We start from the raw sequence: 21,790 nt of genomic DNA on the forward strand, positions 1-21,790 counted from the left end.
AAATATAATACATTAACAAAATAAAGGCAAATGAAATACATGATTATGGGCAAAAAAAATGATTAATGGCAAAAAAATGTCCTAAATTTGATAAAAGGCATCAATATACAAAGTCTAAATTTCAAAAACTCCAAGTGAATAATCCCAAAGATATAAGACTGAGACAATTTTAATCAAACTATTGAATGCCAAAGACAGAGAGGAGCTTGTGAGCAGGAATACAAAAGTGAATCATGACATTTAATGGATTCTCTACAGGATTATCAGCCCAGTGTTCATTCAAAGTCTTGGGAACCAAAAAGCAGTGAGATACTCTATTTGAAGTATATAACACAATCTGTCAACCAAAAATTCTACATCTGGTAAAACGTACTTTTAAAAATTAGGGAAAAATTAAAACATCCCCAAAAGAAAAATGAAAACCTGAAGGAGTTTATTAACACTAGATTTTCCATAAAAGAAATAGTAAATGGCATCTTTTGGATTAACATAAATTGATGCAGGGCAGCAATTTTGAAGACATATGAAAAAATAAATAATTTTCATAAATATTAATACATGGGTGAATATAAAAGCCAAAATTATTATAATTTTAGTTTGCAACTTTACTTTTCATGTTTGGCATAATTAAAAAGACATATGTTTAAAATAATTACAAATCTGTTGAAAGGAACAGAATATAATAACATGTAAGTTGTGACAGTAATAATATAAAAGGGAGTGAAGTTCTACAGGAGACGTTTTGTATGAAGTTAAAGTTTAAGTTGTTATCAATTAAACTTATATTTTTACAACTTTAAGATTTTATGTGTCCCAATGGCAATCAAAACATAATAACTACAAAATATACACAAAAAAATGAAAGGGAAACAAAGTATGTCACTTTAAAAATCAACTAAATACAAAAGAAGGCAGTAATGAAGAAAATGAGAGGGGAAAAAAACTGTAAGACATACAGGAAACAAATAGTCCTTTGTTTTCAGGAACATTATATGTAAATAGATTAAACTCTCTAATTAAAAGACAGAAATTGATGGAATGGAGGAAAACACATGATCCAACACTGCTGTCTATAAGAGGCCTACTTTTTATCTAAAGGAACAAATAGGTTGGAAGTGTACAGAAAAGGGGACCACATTCCAATAGGAATCAAATGGAAGCTGAAATAACTAAATTAATATCAGACAAAGCAGAGTTAATTTAAAAACTGTAACAAGAGACAAAGTAGGATGTTATTGATAAAAGGGTCAATTCATCAAGAAGATATAATAATTGAAAACACATATGCATCAATCAGAAGAATCCTATAATATATGATGCAAGCATTGCTAAAATTCATTAAACAAATAGAAAGTTCTTCAACAATATTTGGAAACTTCAATATTTCACATCAAATTTTTGATAGAACACCCACAGAGATGATAAACAATAAAATAGAAGCTATGAAGCAACACTATAAACAGTTTAGACCTAATATATATCTATATATATAGATAATATATAGATAGATAGATAGATATAGAACACGACATGTAGGAATAGCAAAATGTAAATTTTCTTCAAGTGCACATGAAATATTCTTCAAGCCTGATCACACATAGGCCACAAAAATAGTCATAATAACATTTTTAAAAATATTGGAATCATAATTTTTATCATACTGGATTAAAACTGAAAATTAATAGAAACTGAAATATTTACAAATATGTGGAAATTAAAGACTATAATATTAAACAATCACTGGGCCAATGGAAAAAAAATAAGAGAAATTCGAAAATATCTAGAAACAAATTAAAACAAAAATGAACATTGTAAAACTTATGAGATGCATTTAAAGCAGAGCTAAGTGGGAAATTTATAGCAGAAAACAGAGACATTAAAAGAAGAAAGTTATCAGTATCCTGTTGTTACACCTTAAAAGAACTAGAAAATAAGAGATATGGGCAAAATCCCAAGCAAGAGGACAAAAGAAATTCATTAAATTTAAAGTGGAAATAAATAAATTATAAAAAAATAAAAACAAAGAACATCAATGCAGACAAATACTGGATAATACAAAACATGAATAAAATTGACAAAACATAGACTTCTGGGGAAGATGGTGCAGTAAAAGGACCTTAGGTTCACCTGGTCCCCAAGAAACCACTAGATAACACTCACATCAATGTAAATAACCCAGAAAATGACCCACGAAGAGGCCACGTCGAGGGGGATAGGAATGGCAGAGATGCCATTAGGAACTAAAGGGACTCATGAGACTGTTTGTGGGAGAGAGGAACCTTGAGGGCATGGAGAAAGCAGATAAACAGACCTCCACACTGGGAAGCCTGCACAGGGAAAATGAATCCTCATAATATTTGGCTCTGAAAAACAGAGGGACCAAACTTCATGAGGTCTTAGAATCAGCAGGACTTAAAACCTGGAACTTAAAAGAAAAAACAAATCAGTGAGCTCAGCTCTGGGAGAGCAGGTGGGTTGAACAAGAGGAAACTAAGTGCTTACTCTTAAAGAGCAAGCACAACATACAGCCTATGTAGATATAAAATAGAATCAGCAGTTTGAAAAGCTCATGGAGAATACAGGAGGGAAAGTTTCTAATTTCAAAGCATGTCTTGAAGGGACAGAAATCACACGATTTTCTCTAAGAACAAAGGAACTGGCACAAACCACTTCCCTCCTCCTCCCTCCCTCAACATAAACAGCCATCTGAAGAACACACTACCTAATTTGCTAGTACTGCCACCTCCCCTTCCACACTCACCTTTTGCCAATCCACCCATCCTGACAACCTACCTCAATCCAGGAACTGCAGGCCCTCTCCTGCAGAGGAATGGTGGTACATAAAGCTTGCTAGCAATGTCACCTGCCCCCCACCTCCCATGCTATACTTTGGCAAATCTGCCTTTTCCAATACATTCTTGGCCAGAGCCCATTCAGGGTGATGTCAAAACCTGGCAGTGTGAAACCAGCCACTACGGTGACCAGAACCACTCCAAAGTGACTTTTTCCCCAGAAAGAGGGAAAGGTAACCATGCAAAGCAGTCAGAGGAAGGTCCAGCAATGGGCTGGAGGAAGAAAACTAGTCAGACTGAAACCCCACCCCTCACTGAAAGCTTCTCAGAAGGCAACACAGGGAAAACACCCTGCATCTTAGTGCTACTGCATCACTGGCAAATGCCTGGTTTGACTCAAGTCTTAGGGGTACCCAGACTGGCCCACCAACACCATAGGGACCAAATACTATCCACAATAGTCAAAGACAGCCATTGCAGATGACTGGGTTGAAGGAAAAGGTGGCTCAGCCACAAAAATAAGGCACACACATTACACATCAGAGACACCCCTGAAGTGTCAGGTTATGGTGAACAAGGGTCACTACAAGGCAGGACACTAGAGAACTTATTCTTCATAAGGCCATTACTTTAAAGTGCAGGACATGTAGCTGTCTTTCCTAACACATAGAAACAGAGAGTGAGACAAAATGAAGAGACTGAGAAATATGTCCCAAATGAAAAAACAGGACAAAATCACAGAAAGAGACCGAAGTGAAATGAAGGTAAATAACATGACTGATAGGGAATTAAAGTAATGAACATAAAAATACTCAGTGGACTTGAGAAAAGAGTGGAGGACATCAGTAAGACTCTTAATGAGAATAGAAAAGAGATGAAGAATACAATAAATGAAAGTAATAATATACAAGATAAAAAAAATAGTAGGCTAGATAAAGCAAAAGAATGAATCAGCAACCTGGAAGAGAGAGTAGTGGAAAGCGATCAAGCTGAGCAGGTTTGAGGAAAAACTATGCAAAATAAGAATAGACTCAGGGAACTCAGCAACACCATCAAGTGTAAAAACATCCCCATTATAAGAATCCCAGAAGAACAGAAAGAAAGGGGGAAAGAAAATGTATTTGAATAAATGATACCTGCAAACTTCCCAAATCTGGGCAAGGAAACAGAAATCCAGATCCAGGAGGTACAGACAGCCTCCAACATAATCAACCCAAAGAAGTCCATATCAGGACACATAGTAAGGAGAGATAAAAAGTTTTCCAGACAAAAGTTATAAAAAGAATTATAAAAAAAGTTATAAAAGATCATGAACACTAAACTCCCCTACAAGAAATGTTAAATGGTACTCTTTGACTGGAAAGGAAAGACCATAAGCAAGAGTAAGGAGAGTGGGAATCACAAAAGCAGTAAAATAAGTATGTCTGTAAAAATCAGTTAATTGACTCACAAAATAAAGGGATATAAGCATGACACCTTACACCTAAAATGTGGGAAAGAAAGAAGTAAATAATGGGCTCAAACTTAAGCAACCATCAACTTAATATAGATTACTATATGCCAAAGATATTATATAAAAACTGAATGTTAACGACAAATCAAAAACCAGTGATAGATACACAAAGAATAAAGAAAAAAAAAAAAAGAATCCAAGTATATCACTTAAGTAAGCTAACTAATCATGAGAGAAAAGAGCAAGACAAGAAAGGAATGGAGAAAAAAATACAAAAAAAAAGTTTTTTTAATTCATATAACATGTAACAAAATGGCAATAAATACATATCTATCAATAATCACTTTGAATGTTAATGGACTAAGTAATCAAATGACATAGGGTGATGGAATGGATAAAAAAAAAACAAGACCCATCCACATGTTTCCTACAAGAGGCTCATTTTACACCAATAGACACCTGCGGATTGAAAGTGAAGAGATGGAGAAACATTTATCATGCAAATGGACGTGACAAGAAAGCCAGGATAGCAATACTCATATGGGACAAAATAGACTTTGTAACAAAAATGGTAACTGGAGACAAATGACACTACATAATCATTAAAGGGGCAATATTACAAGAAGATATATTATTTATGCAACCAATATGGGAGCACCCAAATACTTAAATCAGTTAATAACAAACATTCAGGAAGTAATCATAATAAAATAATAGTAAGGAACTTTAACACCCCAATTATATCGATGGATATATCATCCAAACAGGAAATCAACAAGGATACACTGGCTTTGAATAACACACTGGAACAGGTGGATTTGCCAGATAAATTTAAAATATCCCATCCTAAAATAGCAGGATACCACTATTTTAAAGTGCATATGTAACATTCTTCAGAATAGATCATATATTAGGCGACAAAACAAGACTCAACAAATTAAAAAAAGATTGCAGTTGTCCCATGCCTCTTTTCTAACTACAACACTACGAAACTAAAATTCAACCACAAGAAAAAATCTGGAAAGAGCTCACATACACGGAGATCAAATAACATGCTATAAACATTGAATGGGTAAACAACAACAGCAACAACAATTAAAGACAAAATTAAAAAAAATACATGGAGACAATTAAAAATGAAAATACAACAATCCAAAATTTGAGGAATACAGCAAATATATTCTGAGAGGAAAGTTCAGAACAGTATAGGCTTACTCAAAAAGTAAGAAAAATCTTACATAAACAACCTAAAAATTAAAGCAGAAATAAAGAAAATAGGAACTAAACACAAAAACAAAAACAATATAACAGATCTATGAAACCAGGAGCTGGTTCTTTGAAAAGATCAACAAACTTGGGAAAACTTTAATGAGACCCAAAAACAAAAACAAAAACAAAACAAGTCAGAGAAAGACAAATACCATATGATTTCATTCATATGTGGAATTTAAGAAACAAAACAGATAAACATAGGAGAATGGAAAAAAAGAGAGAGGGAAGCAAACATTAAGAGACTCTTAACTATAAAAAATAAGCCGAGGATTGATGGAAGGAGGTGGGTGGTGGATGGACTAAATGGGTGAAGGGTATTAAGGAGGGCACCTGTGATGAGAAATGGGTGTCACTAAATTTTATACCTGAAACCAATTTTATCATATGTGTTAACTAGAATTTAAATAAAAACCTGAAGAAGACAGAGAGAGAGAGAGGACTGAAATAATCAAAATCAAAATCAGAGGAGAAATAACAACCAACATGACAGAAATGAAAAGGATTATAAGAGAATACTATGAAAAATATATACCAACAAATTGGACAACCTAGATGAAATGGACTAAATCCTAAATTCATAACCTCACAAAATGGCATCAGGAAAAAATGAAAAGTTTGAATAGACTGAGTACCAGCAATTCATTTAAATAAGTAATTTAAAAAATACCAATAAACAAAAGTCTAGCACTAGATGGCTTCACAAGTAACTTCTAGTAAACATTTTAAAAAGAGTTAATACCTATTCTTCTCAAACTACTCCAAAAATGGAAGAGAAAAGGAAGCTTCCAATTTCATTCTGTGAGACCAGCATTACACTGTTGTTAAAAGTATATAAAGACACTATGAAAAAAATAGAATTAAATATTCATGTCTGATGAATATACATGGAACAGTCCTCAACAAAATATTAGCAAAACGAATCCAACAAGACGTTACAAATAATTAACCACAATCAGGTGGGATTTATTCCCGAGACGCAGGGTGGGTCAATATTCATAAATCAATGTGATACATCACATCAATAAGATAAAGACTAAAAACTAATTGATCATTTCAATAGATGTAGAAAAAGCATTTCACAAAGAACAACACCATGATTAAAAAAAACTCTCAATAAACTAGGTGTAGAGAGAACATACTTCAACATAATAAAGGCCATATATGAGAAACCTACAACTAACGTCATACTCAATGATGAAAAACTGAGAGTTTCACCACAAGATCAGGAACAAGACAAGGATATCCACTGTATCCACTTTCATTCAACACAATACTGAAGTCCTAGTCACAACGATCAGACAACAAAAGCAACATCAACAACAAATAAAAGACATTCATTGGTAAATAAAACCTAAAATTTTCACTATTTGTAGATGATATAATACACATGTAGAAAAATTTTATATATACAAAAAACTACTAGAAGTGACAAAATAATTCAGTAAGGTTACAGTATACAAAATCAATGTACAGAAATTCATTGAATTACTTTACACTAATAATGAAGCAACAGAAAGAGAAATTAAGAAAGAAATTCTAGGGGCACCTGGGTGACTCAGTCGGTTAAGCGTCTGACTTCAGCTCAGGTCATTATCTTACTGTTTGTGGGTTCAAGTCCCGCATCAGTCTCAGGCTCAGAGCCTGGAGCTTGTTTCAGATTCTGTGTCTCCCTCTCTGTCTTCCCCTCCCCCACTCGTGCTCTGTCTCCCTCTGTCTCAAAAATAAATAAACATTAAAAAGAAAGAAACAATTCCTTCCATATACAATTGCACCAAAAGTAATACAAATATGTAAGAATAAACTTAACTAAGGAGGTGAAAGATTTGTACTCTGGAAACTATAAAACATTGACTGAAAAATGGAAGATGACAGGAAAAAAGGAAAAAAAAAGATGTTGCATGTGCATGGATTGGAAAAACACATTTTGTTATATTGCCTATACTACCCAAAGTAATATACATGTTTAATGCAATCCATATAAAAATACCAACAGAATTTTTTTATAAAACTAGAACAAATGTTCCTAAAATTTGTATGGAATCACAAAAGATCCTAGTAGCCTAAGCAACTTTGAAAAAGGCAAGCATAACTGGAAGTATCACAATTCCAGACTTCAAGTTATATTACAAAGCTGTAGTAATCAAAATAATATGGTAGTGACACAAAAATATACACATAGATCAGTGAACAGCATAGAAAGCCCAGAAATATACCTACAGTTATATACTCAATTTATTCTTGACAAAAGAGACAAGAACATGCAATGAGGAAAAGAATGTCTGTTCAACAGGTGTGTTGGGAAAACTGGACACTTACATGCCAATAAATGAAACTGGGTCAGTTACTTACACCATACATAAAATATATTCAAATATATTAAATACCTAAATATGAGTCCTGAAATCATAAAAGTCTTAGAAAAGAGCACTAGCAGTAATTTCTCTGACATGTGACACAGCAATATTTTTCTAGATGTCTCCTGGAGCCAGGAAATAAAAGCAAAAATTAAACTATTGGGGCAACATCAAAATACACAGCTTCTACACAGTGAAGGAAATAATCAACAAAACGAAAAGATATCCTAGTGAATGAGAGAGGTATCTGCAAATGATATATCCAATAAAGGGTTAGTATCCAAAATGTATAAAGAACTTATAAAACTCAAAACTCAACACCCTGAAAAATATATAAGCCAGTTAAAAATGGGCAGAAGTCATGAACAGGCATTTCCCCAATAAAGACATTCAGATGGCCAACAAACACATGAAAGGATGCTCAATATCACTCATCATCAGCGAAATGCAAATCAAGACCACAATGAGATATCACTTCCCATCTGTCAGAATGGCTAAAATTAAAAAAAAAGTCAAGAAACAGCAAGTGTTTTTAAGAATATGGAGAAAAAGAACCCCCTTGTACTGTTGGTGGGAATACAAACTGGTGCAGTCACTGTAGAAGACAGTATGGAGGTTCCTCAAAAAGTTAAAAGTAGAACAACCCTACAATCCAGTAATCACACTACTGAGTATTTACCCCCAAAATACAAAAACACTAATTTGAAAGGATACATGCACCCCTATGTTTATTGATTCATCATTTATGATAACAGCCAAATTATGAAAGCAGCTAAAATTTCCATTGATAGATGATTGAATAAAGAATAAGCATTACTGGGCCATAAAAAATGAATAAAGAATAAGTATTACTGGGGCATAAAAAAGGTATGAAATCTTGCTATTTACAACATGGGTGAGGCTAAAGAGTATAATGGTAAGCAAAATAAGTCAGTCAGAGAAAGACAAACATGATTTCACTCATATGAGTGATTTCACTCATATGAACAAAGGGAAAAAAAAGAGAGAAAGACGAACCAAGAAACAATCTTAATTTTAGAGAACAAACTGATAGTTACCACAGGGGAGGTTGGTGGCATGATGGGCAATATAGGTGATAGGAATTAAGGAGTGTGCTTGTTGTAATGACTAATGGGTGATGTATAAAATAGTTGAATCGCTATATTTTATACCTATTTATTACACTGTATTTTAACTATACTGCAAATAAAATAAAATAAAACAATTGTAAAAAGAATTATGCAAATTTTATCAGCTATTAAATGCCTATAAATAAGATAACCCAGACTAAATGGAAAAGTTTCTAGAAACATACTACCAAGACTGAATCATGAATAAATAGAAAAGTTTAATAGATATAAACAGTACGTATATTAAAACAGCAATAAAAAAACACGAATCAAAGATTTGACTGCTTCACTGGTGAATTCTACCAAACATTTAAGAAGAATTAACCCCAATTCTAAAGTTTTTCCAAAAAATATTAAAGGGAAAGGATACTTCCTAATTCTGTCTATAAGTTCAGCATTCCCTTGTTACAAAAGCCAGACAAAGACACAGCTAGGAAAGCAAACTACAGACCAGTCAGTATCCTTTATTAATATTAGTGGTAATTTTCCTGAAGAAAATACTGTGAAACTGAATTCACCAACATATTAAAAGGCTTATACACCATGGCCAAGTGGAGCTTATCTAGAAAATGCAAGGATTTTTCAATATACAGAAACCAAACACTGTAATATGCCACATTAACAGAATGAAAGGAAAAAAATCACATGATCACCTACATAGATGCACAAAGAATATTTGACAAAATTTAACACCATTTATTGTTAAAGACACTCGATATGTTAGGAATTGGAGGTGTATCAGTGTGCTAAGACCAAGGTTACAAAGTACTACAAACTAGGTTGCTTCACAATATAAATTAATTTTCCCACATTTATGAAGCCTAGAAATATATAAGCCAGGTGTCATCAGGGCTGATTCTTTCTGAGAGCTGTGAAGATGAATATGTTCTATAATTCTCTCATAGCTGGCTTCTGTTTTTGTTTGTTTTGTTTTTGTTGTTGTTTGTTTTTGCTTCTGGTTTTTTGATGGCATTTTTGTCATTCGTTGAGTTGTAGAAACATAAATCCATTCTCTGCTTTCATATTCCCATAGCATTCTCCCTGTGTTTACTTATATGTCTCCAACTGTTTTTCATTTTTATAGCATTGCTAAACATATTGGATTATGTATATAATATGTATATGTATAATATATATAGCCCAACAATAATAATCTCATTTTAATTTGATTAATTTTATGGGGATTCTATCTCCAAATAAAGTTGCATTCTGATATTGGGAGTTATGACTTAAAAATATGAGTTCCTGGAAGACATATTTCAGTTCATAAGTGAAAGAAAGTTCCTTAACATGATAAATCCATGCTAACATAATCAGTGTTGAGAGATTAAAAGCTTTGCTTTAAAAACAGGAAAAAAGATAATGATGCCTAGTTTCACCACTTCTACTCAACATAACATTGGTAGTTATAGCCATATAAATTAGTCAATAAAAAGAAAAATTATACAAATTTGAAAAAAAGGAGGTAAAATTAGATATACTTACAAATAACATGAGATTATATGAAGAAAATCGTAAAGGTTCCACCATAAACCTGCTAAAAGTTAAAGACAAATCCAGCAAAAACCAAGATACAAAATAAAAATGTAAAAAACTGCATATGGGAGTGGGGGAAAAAAGAGGAGAGAAGAGAACAACCCACAAGAGATTCTTAACTATAGAGAAAAAACTGAGGTTTGATGGAGGGAGGTGGGTGGGAAATGGGCTAGATGGGTGATGAGTAGTAAAGACAGAACTTGTGATGAGCACTGGGTGTTATATGAAAAGTGACGAATCACTGAATTCTACTCCTGAAACCAATATTGCACTGTATGTTAACTAAATAAAATTTAAAATGAAAAAATAAACAAACTGCATTTCTAAACTTACAATGAACAATACAAAATGGAAATTAAGAAACAGTTCCATCTGCAATAAACTTAAAAGAATAAAATACCTTAGGAATAAATTTAACCAAGGGGGAAAACATTTGTACACTAGAAAGTACAAAATATTGCTGAAAGAAATTAAAAAAGACATAGATTAATAGAAAGACATTCCTCGATCATGAGTTGGAAGACTTGATGTTGTTGAGATGATAAGACTGCCCAAAGTGATCTAGATATTTACTGAAACTCCTATCAACATCCACAATGTTTTTGTGTAAATAAAAAATTCATCCAAAGATTCACATGGAATCTCAAGGGACCATAAATAACCAATTTTGAAAAAGGGAATCAAAGCATATAGACTTCCAATTCCTGATTTCATGTCTTACTATAGGCTACAGTAAGCAAAACTATGACACAGTAATAAGAATCAATATATAGATCAAGGAAATAGAATAGAAAATACAGAAAAAAAACCCTCTAACATATATGTCCCTAACCAAAAAAGTAAAATGCAACCTACTGAATAAAATGAAATATTTACAAATTATTTATCTGATAAGAAATTGATATTCATAAAATTTAAAAGACACTGTATTAGTCAGGATCCTCCAGAAAAATAGAACCAATAGGATATATATGTATAGATATTATATAAATATATATAATTAAAATAAGATTCAAAATCTTATTTTTATATATATAACTTATTTAGAAATTGGCATGTATGATTATGAAGGCCAATGATCTGATATCTGTAAGCTGTAGAACAAAGAAAGGCAGTGGTTTATTTTAGCATGAATCTGAACGCTTGAAAACTGGGGAAGACAATGGAAGCCACTCCAAGTTCAAATGCCTGAGAATCAGGGGACTGATAGGATAAGTCCCAGTCAATGCCCAAAAGATTAGGAACTAGTAGTGCTGATGATATCCAAGGGCAGAAGATCGATGTCCCAGCTCAAAAAAGAAAGAAAAAATTGTCCTTTTTCTGCCTTTGTGTTCTATTCAAGCCCTCAGTGAATTGTATGATGCCTACTGGCATTAGTGAAGGTAATATTTATTTAGTCTACCATTTCAAATACTCATCTCATTCATAAACATCCTCACAGAGACACCTAGAAATAATATTTTACCAGCTGTCTGTTATCCCTTAGCTCAACCAGATAGACACATAAAATTACCCAGCACAAGTCCACCCATTGTCATCTTGCACCCAAATACTTCAATGTTGCTGGGAAAACTGGACAGCTACATTCAAAGGAATGAAACTGGACCCACTTTTACAAAATGCACAATAGTAACTTCAAAATGAGTTAAAGAACTAAATGTGAAACCTTGAACCATAAAAAAATACTAGAAGATAACAAGGGCAGTGATTTTTTTTTTTTTGACATCAGCTGTAGCAACATTCTTCTAGATATGTATCTTTAAGCAAGGGAAATGAAAGCAAAAGTAAACTATTGGGACTACATTAAAATGAAAAGCTTTTGCACTGTGGAAAAAAAAGAAAACAACAACTTAGTGAATTGGAGAAGGTATTTTCAAATCATATATCTGATAAGGGGTTAGAATCCAAGATATATAAGTAACTTACACAACTTAACATAAAAAGTAAACAATCAAATTTAAAAAATGGGCAGAGGACCTGAATGACATTTTTCCAAAGAAGACATTCAGATGGCCAAAAGACACATGAAAAGATAGTCAGCATCACTAATTATCATGCAAATGTAAATAAAAACCACAATGAGATACTACTTTACACCTATCAGAATGGCTAAAATGAAAGAGACAAGAAATAACAAGTGTTGGCAAGGATGTGAAAGAAAAGGAACCCTTGCATACTGTTAGTGGGAATGTAAATTTGAGACAGCCACTGTGACTATCAGTATGAAAATTCCTCAAAAAAATAAAAATAGGAATAAGATATGATCCAATAGCTCCATTATTACTTACACAGAGAAAACAAAAACACGAATTCAAAAAGATACATGCATCCCTATGCATATCACAGCATTATCTAAAACAACCCAGATATGGAAGCAACCTTACTGTCCATTGATATATTAATAGATAAGAAATATATGAGACACACACAGTGGAATATTACACAGTTATAAAAAGGATGAGAGATATTGCCTTTTGCAAAAACATGGATGGACCTAGTATTTCATTCATACTAAATGAAATGAGTGAGATGGCAAAAGACAAAACCATGTGATTTCACTTCCACATGGTCCAGAAAGCAAAACAAATGAGTAAACAAACAAAAGGCAGAATCAGCATAATAAATACAGAGAATACACTGATGTTTCCTAGAGGGAAGGGGATGAAGGATGGACATAATGGATGAAGTGGAGTGGGATATACAAGTCAACAGTATGGTATAAATAATTATTGGAATAAAAGTCATACCATGGGGAATATAGTCAATAATATTGTCATAGCATTGAATGGTGGCAGATGGTAGCTTGTATGATAAGGGTCTATTTTGCAAATTTAAAAATTCTGCCTTTTTCTTTGATTTTGACTTAGTTTCTATGTTTTAGTGAAGCCTTTATGTTTAAATACTTGGGGATTTTTGATTTCATGTCCCTAGATGTTCATATTTTTCCCCATTTTTGGAAACTTTTCAGCCATTATTTCTTTCAGTAAGATTTCTTCATCTGTCCCTTACACTTATACTTCTGGGATTTCCACAAAGTTTATATTAATTCTTTTTTTCTCGTATTTCATAAACCACATAGTCTTTCTTTACTTTTTAATTTTGTTTCTTTTCCCCTCTGATTGCTTATTTTCAAATAAATTGTCATCTAATTTATACATTTTTATTTGCTTGATCAAGTCTAATATTGACATTCTCTACTGTGCTTGTGCTTTTAAGTTAGACTTTAGCTTTTGTTTTTTGTTGTTAATTTTTAATACCAAATTTATTGTCAAATTTGTTTCCATACAACACCCAGTGCTCATCCCAAAGGTGCACTCCTCAATACCCATACCCACCCTCCCCCTCCCTCCCACCACCAATCTACCCTCAGTTTGTTCTCAGTTCCCAACAGTCTCTTATGCTTTGGCTCTCTCTGTCTCTAACCTCATTTATTTTCCTTCCCCTCCCCCATGGACTTCTGTTAAGTTTCTCAGGATCCACATAAGAGTGAAAACATATGGTATCTGTCTTTCTCTGTATGGCTTATTTCACTTAGCATCACACTCTCCAGTTCCATCCACGTTGCTACGAAAGGCTATATTTCATTTTTTTCTCATTGCCACGTAGTATTCCATTGTGTATATAAACCACAATTTATCCATTCATCAGTTGATGAACATTTAGGCTCTTTCCATAATTTGGCTATTGTTGTAAGTGCTGCTATAAACATTAGGGTATAAGTGACCCTATGCATCAGCACTCCTGTATGCCTTGGGTAAATTCCTAGCAGTGCTATTGCTGGGTCATAGGGTAGATCTATTTTTAATTTTTTTAGGAACCTCCACACTGTTTTACAGAGCAGATGCACCAGTTTGCATTACCACCAACAGTGCAAGAGTGTTCCCGTTTCTCCACATCCTCTCCAACATCTATAGTCTCCTGTTTTGTTTATTTTGGCCACTCTGACTGGCCTGAGGTGGTATGTCAGTGGGGTTTTGATTTGTATTTCCCTGATAAGGAGCGACATTGAGCATCTTTTCAGTGCCTGTTGGCCATCTGTATGTCTTCTTTAGAGAAGTGTCTATTCAAGTTTTCTGCCCATTTTCTCACTGGATTATTTGTTGTTTGGGTGTGGAGTTTGGTAAGCTATTTATAGATTTTGGATACTAGCCCTTTGTCCGATATGTCATTTGCAAATATCTTTTCCCATTCCATTGGTTGTCTTTTAGTTTAGTGGATTGTTTCCTTTGCTGTGCAGAAGCTTTTTACCTTCATGAGGTCCTAATAGTTCATTTTTGCTTTTAATTTCCTTGCCTTTGGGGATGTGTCAAGTAAGAAACTGCTGTGGCTGAGGTCAGAGAGGTTTTTCCCTGCTTTCTCCTCTAGGGTTTTGATGGTTTCCTGTCTCACATTCAGGTCCTTCATCCATTTTGAGTTTGTTTTTGTGAATGGTGTAAGAAAGTGGTCTAGTTTCATCCTTCTGCATGTTGCTGTCCAGTTCTCCCAGCACCATTTGTTAAAGAGACTTTTTCCCATTGGATATTCTTTCCTGCTTTGTCAAATATTAGTTCGCCATACTTTTGTGGGTCGAATTCTGGGGTTTCTATTCTATTCCATTGGTCTATGTGTCTGGTTTTGTGCCATTCCCATTTTGTCTTGATGATTACAGCTTTGTAGTAGAGGCTAAAGTCTGGGATTGTGATGCCTCCTGCTTTGGTCTTCTTCTTCAAATTTACTTTGGCTATTCAGGGTGTTTCGTGGTTCCACAAAAATTTTAGGATTGCTTGTTCTAGCTTCGAGAAGAATGCTGGTGCAATTTTGATTGGGATTGCATTGAATGTGTAGATAGCTTTGGGAAGTATTGACATTTTAACAATATTTATTCTTCCAACCCATGAGCACGTAATGTTTTTCCATTTATTTATATCTTCTTCAATTTCCTTCATAAACTTTCTACGGTTTACAGCATACAGACATTTTACATATTTGGTTAGGTTTATTCCTAAGTATTTGATGCTTCGTGGTGCAGTTGTGAATGGGATCAGTTTCTTTATTTGTCTTTCTGTTGCTTCATTATTAGTGTATAAGAATGCAACTGATTTCTGTACATTGATTTTGTATCCTGCAACTTTGCTGAATTCATGTATCAGTTCTAGCAGACTTTTGGTTGAGTCTGTCGGATTTTCCATGTATAATATCATGTCATCTGCAAAAAGTGAAAGCTTAACTTCATCTTTGCCAATTTTGATGCCTTTGATTTCCTTTTGTTGTCTGATTGCTGATGCTAGCACTTTATGTTAAACAACAGAGGTGAAAGTGGACATCCCTGTCATGTTCCTGATCTCAGGGAGAAAGCTCTCAGTCTTTCCCCATTCAGGATGATATTAGCTGTGGGCTTTTCATAAATGGCTTTTATGATGTTTAAGTATGTTCCTTCTATCCCAACATTCTCGAGGGTTTTTTACTAAGAAAGGATGCTGAATTTTGTCAAATGCTTTTTTGGCATCAATTTACAGGATCATATGGTTCTTTTCTTTTCTCTTCTTTTCTTTTCTTTTCTTTTATTAATGTGATGTATCACGTTGATTGATTTGCAAATGTTGAACCATTCCTGCAGCCCAGGAATGAGTCCCACTTGATTTGGTGAATAATTCTTTTTATATGCTGTTGGATTCGATTTGCTAGTATCTTATTGAGAATTTTTGCATCCATATACATCAGGGATATTGGCCTGTAGTTCTCTTTTTTTACTGGGTCTCTGTATGGTTTAGGAATCAAAGTAATACTGGCTTCATAGAATGAATCTGGAAGTTTTCCTTCCCTTTCTATTTTTTTGGAATAGTTTGAGAAGGATAGGTATTATTTCTACTTTAAATGTCTGGTAGAATTCCCCTGGGAAGCCATATGGTCCTCAACTCTTATTTGTTGGGAGATTTTTGATAACTGATTCAATTTCTTCGCTGGTTATGGGTCTGTTCAAGCTTTCTATATCTTCCTGTTTGCGTTTTGGAAGTGTGTGGGTGTTTAGGAATTTGTCCATTTATTCCACGTTGTCCAGTTTGTTGGCATATAATTTTTCATAATATTCCCTGATAAGTGCTTGTATTTCTGAGGGATTGGTTGTCATAATTCCATTTTCATTCATGATTTTGTCTATTTGAGTAATCTCCCTTTTCTTTTTGAGAAGCCTGGCTAGAGGTTTATCAATTTTGTTTATTTTTTCAAAAAAAACAACTCTTGGTTTCATTGATCTGCTCTACAGTTTTTTTAGATTCTATGTTGTTTATTTCTGCTCTGATCTTTATTATTTCTCTTCTTCTTCTGGGTTTGGGGGTGTCTTTGCTGATCTGCTTCTATTTCCTTTAGGTGTGCTGCTGGATTTTGTATTTGGGATTTTTCTTGTTTCTTGAGATAGGCCTGGAATGCAATGTATTTTCCTCTCAAGACTGCCTTCGCTGCATCCCAAAGCTTTTGGAATGTTGTCTTTTCATTTTCATTTGTTTCCATATATTTCTTAATTTCTTCTCTAATTGCCTGGTTGCACCATTCATTCTTTAGTAGGGGTTCTTTAACCTCCATGCATGTGGAGGCTTTTCAGACTTTTTCTTGTGGTTGAATTCAAGCTTCATTGCATTGTGGTCTGAAAGTATGCATGGTATGATCTCAATTCTTGTATACTTATGAAGGGCTGTTTTGTGACCCAGTATGTGATCTATCTTGGAGAATGTTCCATGTGCACTCGAGAAGAAAGTATATTCTGTTGCTTTGGGATGCAGAGTTCTAAATATATCTGTCAAGCCCATCTGATTCAATGCATCATTCAGGGCCCTTGTTTCTTTATTGATCATGTGTATAGATTATCTTTCCATTGTTGTAAGTGGAGTATTAAATTCCCATGCAATTACCACATTATTATCATTAAGGTTGCTTATGTTTGTGATGAGTTGTTTTATATATTTGGGGCTCCCATATTTGGCAATAGACATTTATAATTGTTAGCTCTTTCTGATGGATACATCCTGTAATTATTATATAATGTCCTTCTTCATCTCTTGTTACAGTCTTTAATTTACTGTCTTTTGTCTGATATAAGTATGGCTACTCCAGCTTTCTTGTGACTTCCAGTAGCATGATAAATAGTTCTCCATCCCCTCACTTTTGGTATGAAGGTGTCCTAAGGTCTAAAATGAGTCTCTTGTAGACAACAAATAGATGGGTCTTGCTTTTTTTTTTTTTTTTCCATTATGATACCTATGTCTTTTGGTGGGAACATTTAGTCCATTTACATTTAGTGTTATTATTGAAAGATATGGTTTAGAGTCATTGTGATGTCTGTAGGTTTCATGCTAGAAGTGATGTCTCTGGTACCTTGTCTCACAGGTTCCCCCTTATGAACTCTTGTAGTGCTGGTTTAGTGGTGACGAATTCTTTCAGTTTTTGTTTGTTTGGCTAGACCTTTATCTCTCCTTTTGTTCTAAATGACAGACTTGCTGGATAAAGGATTCTCAGCTGCATATTTTTTCTGTTCATTACATTGAAGATTTCCTGCAAGTCCTTTCTGGCCTGCCAAGTTTCAGTAGATAGATCCGTCACTAGTCTTATTGGTTATCTTTATATGTTAGAGCTTGTTTATCCCTAGCTGCTTTCAGAATTCTCTCTTCATCCTTGTATTTTGCCAGTTTCATTTTGATATGTCATGCAGAAGATCGATTCAAGTTACATCTGAAGGGAGTTCTCTGTGCCTCCCGGATTTCAATGCCTTTTTCCTTACCCAGATCAGGGAAGTTCTCAGCTATGATTACTTCCAGTACACCTTCAACACCTTTCCCTCTCTCTTCCTCTTCTGGAATCCCAATTATGCATATAATTATTACATTTAATTGTGTCACTTAGTTCTCTAATTCTCCCTTCACACTCCTGGATTTTTTTATCTCTGTTTTTCTCAGCCTCCTCTTTTTCCATAATTTTATCTTCTAATTCACCTATTCTTTCCTTTGCCTCTCAATATGAGCTGTGGTCACCTCCATTTTATTTTGCACCTCATTTATAGCATTTGTTAGCTCCTCCTGACTGTTTCTTAGTCCCTTGATCTCTGTAGGAATAGATTCTCTGCTGTCGTCTATACATTTTTCAAGCCCAGCAATTAATTTTATGACTATTATTTTAAATTAATTTTCTGTTACATTGCTTAAATCGTTTTTGATCAGTTCATTAGCTGTAGCTACTTCCTGGAGTTTCTTATGAGGGTAATTCTTCTGTTTTGTCATTTTGGATAGTCCGTGGAGTGGCATGGAACTGCAGGGCTCTTCCCCTGTGCTGTCTAGAATAACTTCCGTTGGTGGGTGGGGCTGCAGTCAGACTGATCTCCGCCCCCAGCCCACCGCTGGGGCCACAGTCAGACTGGTGTGCACCTTATCTTCCTGTCTCCCTGGGGCAGGACTGTTTGTGGAGTGGTGTGGCCCCTGTCTGGGTTACTTGCACACTGACAGGCTTGTGGTGCTGCTTCAGTGGGATCTGGCATATTAGCTGGAGTGAATCCGCATGGTGCACAGGGGCGGGAGGAGCAGACTCAGCTCACTTTGCTCTAGGTGGTCCCCTGCGGATGGGGCCCTGCAGCATTAGGAAGGACGCCGACCTGTTTGAGGGATTGATCCACAGAAGCACAGGGTCGGGTGTTTGTGCTGTGCAAACAAGTTCCGTGACGGGAACTGGTTCCCTTTGGGATTTTGTCTGGGGCATGGGTGAGGGATATGGCGCTGGCAATCGCCTTTGTTTCCCGCCAAGCTGAGCTCTGTCGTCCGGGGCTCAACAACTCTCCATCCCATTGTCCTCTAGCCGTCGCGCTCTCAGAGCAGAGTTGTTGACTTATAACATTTCAGATGTTAAGTCCAGCTGGCTGTCAGAACACACTCCGTCCAGCCCCCACTCTTTTGCAAGCCAGACTTGGTGGCTCTGCCTTGCAGGGTGGGCTGTTTGCCCCTCCACTGCCCGGCTCCCTCCCACCAGTCCGTGTAGCACGCACCACCTCTCAGACCTTTTTACCTTCTTCCATGGGCCTCTCGTCTATGCTTGGCTCCAGAGAGTCTGTTCTTCTAGTCTTCTGGTGGTTTTCTGGGTTATTTAGGCAGATGTGGGTGGAATCTAATTGGTCAGCAGGACGAGGTGAGCCCAGCGTCCACCTATGCCACCATCTTCCTCTGTCCAATCTGAGACTTTAGTTTTTATAACAGTTAAAGTTCAAGACAAAATTGAGTGAGAAGGGCAGATTTCCCATATGTTCCCTGCCCATACATAGCTTTCTTAATTATCAGCACCCCCACCAGAATGGTACACCTGTTCCAATTGATCAACACTATAAACCCTAGAAATCCATATTTTACATTACATTTCACTCTAGGTGTTCTACATTCTAAGTGTTTGGACAAATGTATAATGCTATATATCCATTTTTATTATGCTATTCAACAGTGTACTTTCACTTCCCTAAAAGTCCTCAGTGTTCCACCTATTCATTCTTTTCCTGCCGCCATCAAGCCTTTGCAACTACTATCCTTATTGTCTTCATGGTTTTGCTTTTCCCCACATGTCTTATAATTGGAATTATATACCTTATGTAGAGTTTTCAGATTGACTTCTTTCATATAGTAATATGAATTTAAGTTTTCATCATGTATTTTCATGTTTTAATGGCACATTTCATTTTAATGTTGAATATTCCAATACCTAAAGGTACCAAAATTTATTTATCCAGTTACCTTCTGAAAAACATTATAGTTGTATCCACAATTTGACATTATCAATAAAATTATTATGAAGATTCTTGTGCAACTTTTTATGTGAACATAGGGTTTCAACTTCTTTGGATAAATACCAAGGTGTGTGATTTCATTTATTGTATTTTTCTTCTTTTTCTTTGTTAAAGTTTTCATTTTGTTCATGTATTGTTATCCTGCTCATTGAGTTATCTATCTGTGTCTAGCTCATGGGCTTCAATTATTTTGATTTATTTGTCAAACAATTTATAGATGTCCATTTTGGCATTGGTTTTGAAAAATTATTGTTTTCTTTTTGTGGTGTCATGTTTCATTGATTGTGTTTCTAGTAGTTTTGCACTGTTGTCTTCACATTTATAGATTCAGTCACCTACTTCTGTCTTTACTGACTGGTTTTAGGAGAGAAATACCTTTATCGTATGGTATTTGCCTTTCTTTGATCATTCTGCTCAACAAGGCATTTTGAGGATCTTTCAGACCTCTTCTATGGATGCAACCACTCCACATATCTTGTTTCCTCCTTAGGAGGATCCTTAAGATTATATTTTTTCTCTCCATCTTGCAAAGTTGGGCTGGGCACTGAAAGTCTGCCATTTGTTTTCTCTAGAGGGAGATACCTGAAAATGCTCATGTTTGAATGTTTTCCCCAAATTCTGCAGAGTTAAGCTGGCTTCCTCTGTGCGCTTGTGTTTCCTCTGTAAAAACTTTCACTTACTGTCAAGAACCTGACAATGGGATGTTGATGAGGTATGTGAGGCATTAGGGGCTCCCATGCACCAGGTGAAGGTGTCAGTAGGCAGGGCATCCATGTGCAGCTCATGGACAGGCTTCCTGATGAGGTCCATGGAAAACTTCTGTGATATCTGTGTAACTTTCATAAGTTCTGAGCCCTGGTTACTGTGCTGCCAGACTCTCCCAACCCTTCAGCTTTTCCAATTACTTCAGCATTATAGGTGAGGTATGAAAGAAGTGAGCTCTTGGGCAGCGTCTTACTTGGCTGGGGAATCCAGGCACTCATTAACTACACTCTCACATTCCCCTGTGGAGAAATATCAGCTCAAGGTGGTCTATCTTGGAACTGAGCTTTGTCTTATGGGAGGGTAATGTGTATAAGGTGAAACTATTCTTACACTCCTCAATTCATCTATCCTTGGATTTTTTTGTTCCAGTGGTGTTCTTATGTTTCTCTGTTGGACTCTCGGGCCTCCATAAAAGTACTCTTGTCCATGGGTGTTTGTCAAAATAAATGTTCTATGGAGGGACAATAGAAAATTCCTATTATTCCTCCATTGTGCTAGGCCATTCTTCTCAAGACTTCATTGTCAACAATTTTACAATCATGTTTCTTCCAAGTCTGTGACCATCTAGCTAAACCATTGGAAATAGCCCATAAATTGGTATATAATCATACTTCTGACCATTTCTCCTTCCAAGCAAAGTGAACAACTGTGTGCTCTGCCCAAAGTTTTGCCCACTGGGAGGACTTCCTTTCACTATTGTC

The sequence above is a fragment of the Herpailurus yagouaroundi genome, unplaced genomic scaffold, assembly GCF_014898765.1.
Source record: "Herpailurus yagouaroundi ecotype Mexico unplaced genomic scaffold, PumYag 67623, whole genome shotgun sequence".
In the NCBI taxonomy this organism is placed as follows: Eukaryota; Metazoa; Chordata; class Mammalia; order Carnivora; family Felidae; genus Herpailurus; species Herpailurus yagouaroundi.